This window comes from Salminus brasiliensis, chromosome 7, assembly GCF_030463535.1.
Source record: "Salminus brasiliensis chromosome 7, fSalBra1.hap2, whole genome shotgun sequence".
In the NCBI taxonomy this organism is placed as follows: Eukaryota; Metazoa; Chordata; class Actinopteri; order Characiformes; family Bryconidae; genus Salminus; species Salminus brasiliensis.
This window is the reverse complement of record NC_132884.1, coordinates 13,107,888-13,118,442: the sequence shown is the minus strand read 5'-3', so window position 1 is coordinate 13,118,442 and position 10,555 is coordinate 13,107,888.

Genomic DNA, 10,555 nt, shown 5'->3' with positions numbered 1-10,555 from the left:
GCTCCACACCATATGGTCTCACAAACCTAAATATACCTCAATGATCCATGGCTGTACTGATACTAAACCAAGCTCCAAACCCTAAAGGTCTCACATGCCTAAACCTATTTCCATCACCTAAGACTGTACTAACCCTAACACTACCTGCAAATCCTAAAGCTATCATGACCCTTACCTTAGCTCCAAACTCTAAGGCTAGCCCAGCCATAACCCTAGATACAACTCTTAAACTAATATTAAACCTAACCCTAGCTCCAAAGTCTGAAGCTTTCACATCTCTAACCATAGCTCCTAACCATAAAGCTCTTTCAATCCTATCCAAGTGAAAAAAGTCAACTCAAGAATACTAATTTCAATGGTGCTACAGAGCACTATAGTGTCATTTTTGACAAACTAATGATTATTGCGCTCAAAAAGTACTAAGAAGCTACAGCTATTTGTGGAGTTATAATACTCTAATTAGCCAGAAATTGTGCAAAATTATAACTTTGAGTTAAGTGTGCTTAACTGTACTAAACTGAAGTATGCTTAAGTAGACTTTAAAAATACTTCTGCATATATCTGTAAACAAACATTCTACACATTGTGAACTGAAATGAAATCAAAATGTAATATGCATTACAAATGCTTTTACTATTATACACTGATTAGACTTAAAATATAAAAAACATACACTGAATACGTCTTTATTAAAACTCCCAATCCAGTATCCAGTCTTGGATTTAGTTTCCACAAGAAATCACATGACATATCAACAACTACAATGTTTATAAACACAGTTAGCCTAATTCTGATTTATCTAACACTTTAGGATTCAGTCAAGTTCTTGCCACATTAAAAAACACTGAAAATGGCAACTGGCTTTTATATTTTTGAACACTGAAACCAACCACCTACAATTTTACACAGAATATATTGTGAAAAGTTTGGGGAAGGTAGTTTGGGGCGTCATTCACAATGATGGTGAGTAAAAGGGAGTAGACAAAGCCAATATGCAAATAGGAGGCCTCAAGAACCAATGAGAAAAATGTGAATTTTACTCAAATATGTGGTATTCCCCACACAAACCCATTGTATAGCACTAACCCCATATGGCTGACACAGTTACTGGAATTGTTAAGAAATATCAAAATGGAAGAAATGATGACATACATTTTCTAGTATAAATACTACATACTTAGACAAATATCAGTATGTTTTAAATACATTTAAATGCAGTTTTTGTTAACTATGGTAACCCTATATTTAACCCTCCAGCCCAAATACTAATCTTAAACCTAGCTTCAAACCCTTAGGGTCTCATAAACCTTAGAACAGATCTATACTCCAAAGCTATACTGACCCTTATCCTAGCTCCAAACCCAAAAGCTCCCTCAACACTAACCTCACCTCAATCCCTTAATGCTGTACAAATCCTAGTTCTAGATAAAAATCATGAAACTTCTTAAACCTTACATTTAGCTCCAATCCCTTATCCTCTCCAATCCCCAATCCTAGATATAACCCTTAAGCCTGTTCTAACCATGGAAATAGTCTTAAACTCTAAGGCTCTCCCCACTCTAACCCTGAATCCATACCTTTCACCCCTACAAACACTTACCCTAACTCCAAACCCTAAGACTCTTCTGAACCCAACCCTAGATCTAACACTTAAGCCTATTCTGAACCTAAGTCTAGCTCCACACCATATGGTCTCACAAACCTAAATATACCTCAATGATCCATGGCTGTACTGATACTAAACCAAGCTCCAAACCCTAAAGGTCTCACATGCCTAAACCTATTTCCATCACCTAAGACTGTACTAACCCTAACACTACCTGCAAATCCTAAAGCTATCATGACCCTTACCTTAGCTCCAAACTCTAAGGCTAGCCCAGCCATAACCCTAGATACAACTCTTAAACTAATATTAAACCTAACCCTAGCTCCAAAGTCTGAAGCTTTCACATCTCTAACCATAGCTCCTAACCATAAAGCTCTTTCAATCCTATCCAAGTGAAAAAAGTCAACTCAAGAATACTAATTTCAATGGTGCTACAGAGCACTATAGTGTCATTTTTGACAAACTAATGATTATTGCGCTCAAAAAGTACTAAGAAGCTACAGCTATTTGTGGAGTTATAATACTCTAATTAGCCAGAAATTGTGTAAAATTATAACTTTGAGTTAAGTGTGCTTAACTGTACTAAACTGAAGTATGCTTAAGTAGACTTTAAAAATACTTCTGCATATATCTGTAAACAAACATTCTACACATTGTGAACTGAAATGAAATCAAAATGTAATATGCATTACAAATGCTTTTACTATTATACACTGATTAGACTTAAAATATAAAAAAACATACACTGAATACGTCTTTAATAAAACTTCCAATCCAGTATCCAGTCTTGGATTTAGTTTCCACAAGAAATCACATGACATATCAACAACTACAATGTTTATAAACACAGTTAGCCTAATTCTGATTTATCTATCACTTTAGGATTCAGCCAAGTTCTTGCCACATTAAAAAACACAGAAAATGGCAAATGGCTTTTAAATTTTGAACACTGAAACCAACCACCTACAATTTTACACAGTATATATTGTGAAAAGTTTGGGGAAGGTAGTTTGGGGCGTGATCCACAATGATGGTGAGTAAAAGGGAGTAGACAAAGCCAATATGCAAATAGGAGGCCTCAAGAACCAATGAGAAAAATGTGAATTTTACTCAAATATGTGGTATTCCCCACACAAACCCATTGAATAGCACTAACCCAATATGGCTGACACAGTTAGTGGAATTGTTAAGAAATATCAAAATGGAAGAAATGATGACATACATTTGCTAGTATAAATACTACATACTTAGACAAATATCAGTATGTTTTAAATACATTTAATTGCAGTTTTTGTTAACTATGGTAACCCTATATTTAACCCTCCAGCCCAAATACTAATCTTAAACCTAGCTTCAAACCCTTAGGGTCTCATAAACCTTAGAACAGATCTATACTCCAAAGCTATACTGACCCTTATCCTAGCTCCAAACCCAAAAGCTCCCTCAACACTAACCTCACCTCAATCCCTTAATGCTGTACAAATCCTAGTTCTAGATAAAAATCATGAAACTTCTTAAACCTTACATTTAGCTCCAATCCCTTATCCTCTCCAAACCCCAATCCTAGATATAACCCTTAAGCCTTTTCTAACCATGTAAATAGTCTTAAACTCTAAGGCTCTCCCCACTCTAACCCTGAATCCATACTTTTCACCCCTACAAACACTTACCCTAACTCCAAACCCTAAGACTCTTCTTAACCCAACCCTAGATCTAACACTTAAGCCTATTCTGAACCTAAGTCTAGCTCCACACCATATGGTCTCACAAACCTAAATATGCCTCAATGATCCATGGCTGTACTGATACTAAACCAAGCTCCAAACCCTAAAGGTCTCACATGCCTAAACCTATTTCCATCACCTAAGACTGTACTAACCCTAACACTACCTGCAAATCCTAAAGCTATCATGACCCTTACCTTAGCTCCAAACTCTAAGGCTAGCCCAGCCATAACCCTAGATACAACTCTTAAACTAATATTAAACCTAACCCTAGCTCCAAAGTCTGAAGCTTTCACATCTCTAACCATAGCTCCTAACCATAAAGCTCTTTCAATCCTATCCAAGTGAAAAAAGTCAACTCAAGAATACTAATTTCAATGGTGCTACAGAGCACTATAGTGTCATTTTTGACAAACTAATGATTATTGCGCTAAAAAGTACTAAGAAGCTACAGCTATTTGTGGAGTTATAATACTCTAATTAGCCAGAAATTATGCAAAATTATAACTTTGAGTTAAGTGTGCTTAACTGTACTAAACTGAAGTATGCTTAAGTAGACTTTAAAAATACTTCTGCATATATCTGTAAACAAACATTCTACACATTGTGAACTGAAATGAAATCAAAATGTAATATGCATTACAAATGCTTTTACTATTATACACTGATTAGACTTAAAATATAAAAAAACATACACTGAATACGTCTTTATTAAAACTCCCAATCCAGTATCCAGTCTTGGATTTAGTTTCCACAAGAAATCACATGACATATCAACAACTACAATGTTTATAAACACAGTTAGCCTAATTCTGATTTATCTATCACTTTAGGATTCAGTCAAGTTCTTGCCACATTAAAAAACACAGAAAATGGCAACTGGCTTTTATATTTTTGAACACTGAAACCAACCACCTACAATTTTACACAGAATATATTGTGAAAAGTTTGGGGAAGGTAGTTTGGGGCGTCATTCACAATGATGGTGAGTAAAAGGGAGTAGACAAAGCCAATATGCAAATAGGAGGCCTCAAGAACCAATGAGAAAAATGTGAATTTTACTCAAATTTGTGGTATTCCCCACACAAACCCATTGTATAGCACTAACCCAATATGGCTGACACAGTTACTGGAATTGTTAAGAAATATCAAAATGGAAGAAATGATGACATACATTTTCTAGTATAAATACTACATACTTAGACAAATATCAGTATGTTTTAAATACATTTAAATGCAGTTTTTGTTAACTATGGTAACCCTATATTTAACCCTCCAGCCCAAATACTAATCTTAAACCTAGCTTCAAACCCTTAGGGTCTCATAAACCTTAGAACAGATCTATACTCCAAAGCTATACTGACCCTTATCCTAGCTCCAAACCCAAAAGCTCCCTCAACACTAACCTCACCTCAATCCCTTAATGCTGTACAAATCCTAGTTCTAGATAAAAATCATGAAACTTCTTAAACCTTACATTTAGCTCCAATCCCTTATCCTCTCCAATCCCCAATCCTAGATATAACCCTTAAGCCTGTTCTAACCATGGAAATAGTCTTAAACTCTAAGGCTCTCCCCACTCTAACCCTGAATCCATACCTTTCACCCCTACAAACACTTACCCTAACTCCAAACCCTAAGACTCTTCTGAACCCAACCCTAGATCTAACACTTAAGCCTATTCTGAACCTAAGTCTAGCTCCACACCATATGGTCTCACAAACCTAAATATACCTCAATGATCCATGGCTGTACTGATACTAAACCAAGCTCCAAACCCTAAAGGTCTCACATGCCTAAACCTATTTCCATCACCTAAGACTGTACTAACCCTAACACTACCTGCAAATCCTAAAGCTATCATGACCCTTACCTTAGCTCCAAACTCTAAGGCTAGCCCAGCCATAACCCTAGATACAACTCTTAAACTAATATTAAACCTAACCCTAGCTCCAAAGTCTGAAGCTTTCACATCTCTAACCATAGCTCCTAACCATAAAGCTCTTTCAATCCTATCCAAGTGAAAAAAGTCAACTCAAGAATACTAATTTCAATGGTGCTACAGAGCACTATAGTGTCATTTTTGACAAACTAATGATTATTGCGCTCAAAAAGTACTAAGAAGCTACAGCTATTTGTGGAGTTATAATACTCTAATTAGCCAGAAATTGTGCAAAATTGTAACTTTGAGTTAAGTGTGCTTAACTGTACTAAACTGAAGTATGCTTAAGTAGACTTTAAAAATACTTCTGCATATATCTGTAAACAAACATTCTACACATTGTGAACTGAAATGAAATCAAAATGTAATATGCATTACAAATGCTTTTACTATTATACACTGATTAGACTTAAAATATAAAAAACATACACTGAATACGTCTTTATTAAAACTCCCAATCCAGTATCCAGTCTTGGATTTAGTTTCCACAAGAAATCACATGACATATCAACAACTACAATGTTTATAAACACAGTTAGCCTAATTCTGATTTATCTATCACTTTAGGATTCAGCCAAGTTCTTGCCACATTAAAAAACACAGAAAATGGCAAATGGCTTTTAAATTTTGAACACTGAAACCAACCACCTACAATTTTACACAGTATATATTGTGAAAAGTTTGGGGAAGGTAGTTTGGGGCGTGATTCACAATGATGGTGAGTAAAAGGGAGTAGACAAAGCCAATATGCAAATAGGAGGCCTCAAGAACCAATGAGAAAAATGTGAATTTTACTCAAATATGTGGTATTCCCCACACAAACCCATTGAATAGCACTAACCCAATATGGCTGACACAGTTAGTGGAATTGTTAAGAAATATCAAAATGGAAGAAATGATGACATACATTTGCTAGTATAAATACTACATACTTAGACAAATATCAGTATGTTTTAAATACATTTAATTGCAGTTTTTGTTAACTATGGTAACCCTATATTTAACCCTCCAGCCCAAATACTAATCCTAAACCTAGCTTCAAACCCTTAGGGTCTCATAAACCTTAGAACAGATCTATACTCCAAAGCTATACTGACCCTTATCCTAGCTCCAAACCCAAAAGCTCCCTCAACACTAACCTCACCTCAATCCCTTAATGCTGTACAAATCCTAGTTCTAGATAAAAATCATGAAACTTCTTAAACCTTACATTTAACTCCAATCCCTTATCCTCTCCAAACCCCAATCCTAGATATAACCCTTAAGGCTGTTCTAACCATGAAAATAGTCTTAAACTCTAAGGCTCTCCCCACTCTAACCCTGAATCCATACCTTTCAACCCTACAAACACTTACCCTAACTCCAAACCCTAAGACTCTTCAAAGCCCAACCCTAGATCTGACACTTAAGCCTATTCTGAACCTAAGTCTAGCTCCACACCATATGGTCTCACAAACCTAAATATACCTCAATGATCCATGGCTGTACTGATACTCAACCAAGCTCCAAACCCTAAAGGTCTCACATGCCTAAACCTATTTCCATCACCTAAGACTGTACTAACCCTAACACTACCTGCAAATCCTAAAGCTATCATGACCCTTACCTTAGCTCCAAACTCTAAGGCAAGCCCAGCCATAACCCTAGATACAACTCTTAAACTAATATTAAACCTAACCCTAGCTCCAAAGTCTGAAGCTTTCACATCTCTAACCATAGCTCCTAACCATAAAGCTCTTTCAATCCTATCCAAGTGAAAAAAGTCAACTCAAGAATACTAATTTCAATGGTGCTACAGAGCACTATAGTGTCATTTTTGACAAACTAATGATTATTGCGCTCAAAAAGTACTAAGAAGCTACAGCTATTTGTGGAGTTATAATACTCTAATTGCCAGAAATTGTGCAAAATTATAACTTTGAGTTAAGTGTGCTTAACTGTACTAAACTGAAGTATACTTAAGTAGACTTTAAAAATACTTCTGCATTTATCTGGAAACAAACATTCTACACATTGTGAACTGAAATGAAATCAAAATGTAATATGCATTACAAATGCTTTTACTATTATATACTGATTAGACTTAAAATATAAAAAAACATACACTGAATACGTCTTTAATAAAACTCACAATCCAGTATCCAGTCTTGGATTTAGTTTCCACAAGAAATCACATGACATATCAACAACTACAACGTTTATAAACACAGTTAACCTAATTCTGATTTATCTATCACTTTAGGATTCAGCCAAGTTCTTGCCACATTAAAAAACACAAAAAATGGCAACTGGCTTTTATATTTTTGAACACTGAAACCAACCACCTACAATTTTACACAGAATATATTGTGAAAAGTTTGGGGAAGGTAGTTTGGGGCGTGATTCACAATGATGGTGAGTAAAAGGGAGTAGACAAAGCCAAAATGCAAATAGGAGGCCTCAAGAACCAATGAGAAAAATGTGAATTTTACTCAAATTTGTGGTATTCCCCACACAAACCCATTGTATAGCACTAACCCAATATGGCTGACACAGTTACTGGAATTGTTAAGAAATATCAAAATGGAAGAAATGATGACATACATTTGCTAGTATAAATACTACATACTTAGACAAATATCAGTATGTTTTAAATACATTTAAATGCAGTTTTTGTTAACTATGGTAACCCTATATTTAACCCTCCAGCCCAAATACTAATCTTAAACCTAGCTTCAAACCCTTAGGGTCTCATAAACCTTAGAACAGATCTATACTCCAAAGCTATACTGACCCTTATCCTAGCTCCAAACCCAAAAGCTCCCTCAACACTAACCTCACCTCAATCCCTTAATGCTGTACAAATCCTAGTTCTAGATAAAAATCATGAAACTTCTTAAACCTTACATTTAGCTCCAATCCCTTATCCTCTCCAATCCCCAATCCTAGATATAACCCTTAAGCCTGTTCTAACCATGGAAATAGTCTTAAACTCTAAGGCTCTCCCCACTCTAACCCTGAATCCATACCTTTCACCCCTACAAACACTTACCCTAACTCCAAACCCTAAGACTCTTCTGAACCCAACCCTAGATCTAACACTTAAGCCTATTCTGAACCTAAGTCTAGCTCCACACCATATGGTCTCACAAACCTAAATATACCTCAATGATCCATGGCTGTACTGATACTCAACCAAGCTCCAAACCCTAAAGGTCTCACATGCCTAAACCTATTTCCATCACCTAAGACTGTACTAACCCTAACACTACCTGCAAATCCTAAAGCTATCATGACCCTTACCTTAGCTCCAAACTCTAAGGCTAGCCCAGCCATAACCCTAGATACAACTCTTAAACTAATATTAAACCTAACCCTAGCTCCAAAGTCTGAAGCTTTCACATCTCTAACCATAGCTCCTAACCATAAAGCTCTTTCAATCCTATCCAAGTGAAAAAAGTCAACTCAAGAATACTAATTTCAATGGTGCTACAGAGCACTATAGTGTCATTTTTGACAAACTAATGATTATTGCGCTCAAAAAGTAGTAAGAAGCTACAGCTATTTGTGGAGTTATAATACTCTAATTAGCCAGAAATTGTGCAAAATTATAACTTTGAGTTAAGTGTGCTTAACTGTACTAAACTGAAGTATGCTTAAGTAGACTTTAAAAATACTTCTGCATATATCTGTAAACAAACATTCTACACATTGTGAACTGAAATGAAATCAAAATGTAATATGCATTACAGATGCTTTTACTATTATACACTGATTAGACTTAAAATATAAAAAAAACATACACTGAATACGTCTTTATTAAAACTCCCAATCCAGTATCCAGTCTTGGATTTAGTTTCCACAAGAAATCACATGACATATCAACAACTACAATGTTTATAAACACAGTTAGCCTAATTCTGATTTATTTATCACTTTAGGATTCAGTCAAGTTCTTGCCACATTAAAAAACACAGAAAACGGCAACTGGCTTTTATATTTTTGAACACTGAAAACAACCACCTACAATTTTACACAGAATATATTGTGAAAAGTTTGGGGAAGGTAGTTTGGGGCGTGATTCACAATGATGGTGAGTAAAAGGGAGTAGACAAAGCCAATATGCAAATAGGAGGCCTCAAGAACCAATGAGAAAAATGTGAATTTTACTCAAATATGTGGTATTCCCCACACAAACCCATTGTATAGCACTAACCCAATATGGCTGACACAGTTACTGGAATTGTTAAGAAATATCAAAATGGAAGAAATGATGACATACATTTTCTAGTATAAATACTACATACTTAGACAAATATCAGTATGTTTTAAATACATTTAAATGCAGTTTTTGTTAACTATGGTAACCCTATATTTAACCCTCCAGCCCAAATACTAATCTTAAACCTAGCTTCAAACCCTTAGGGTCTCATAAACCTTAGAACAGATCTATACTCCAAAGCTATACTGACCCTTATCCTAGCTCCAAACCCAAAAGCTCCCTCAACACTAACCTCACCTCAATCCCTTAATGCTGTACAAATCCTAGTTCTAGATAAAAATCATGAAACTTCTTAAACCTTACATTTAGCTCCAATCCCTTATCCTCTCCAATCCCCAATCCTAGATAGAACCCTTAAGCCTGTTCTAACCATGGAAATAGTCTTAAACTCTAAGGCTCTCCCCACTCTAACCCTGAATCCATACCTTTCACCCCTACAAACACTTACCCTAACTCCAAACCCTAAGACTCTTCTGAACCCAACCCTAGATCTAACACTTAAGCCTATTCTGAACCTAAGTCTAGCTCCACACCATATGGTCTCACAAACCTAAATATACCTCAATGATCCATGGCTGTACTGATACTAAACCAAGCTCCAAACCCTAAAGGTCTCACATGCCTAAACCTATTTCCATCACCTAAGACTGTACTAACCCTAACACTACCTGCAAATCCTAAAGCTATCATGACCCTTACCTTAGCTCCAAACTCTAAGGCTAGCCCAGCCATAACCCTAGATACAACTCTTAAACTAATATTAAACCTAACCCTAGCTCCAAAGTCTGAAGCTTTCACATCTCTAACCATAGCTCCTAACCATAAAGCTCTTTCAATCCTATCCAAGTGAAAAAAGTCAACTCAAGAATACTAATTTCAATGGTGCTACAGAGCACTATAGTGTCATTTTTGACAAACTAATGATTATTGCGCTCAAAAAGTACTAAGAAGCTACAGCTATTTGTGGAGTTATAATACTCTAATTAGCCAGAAATTGTGCAAAATTATAACTTTGAGTTAAG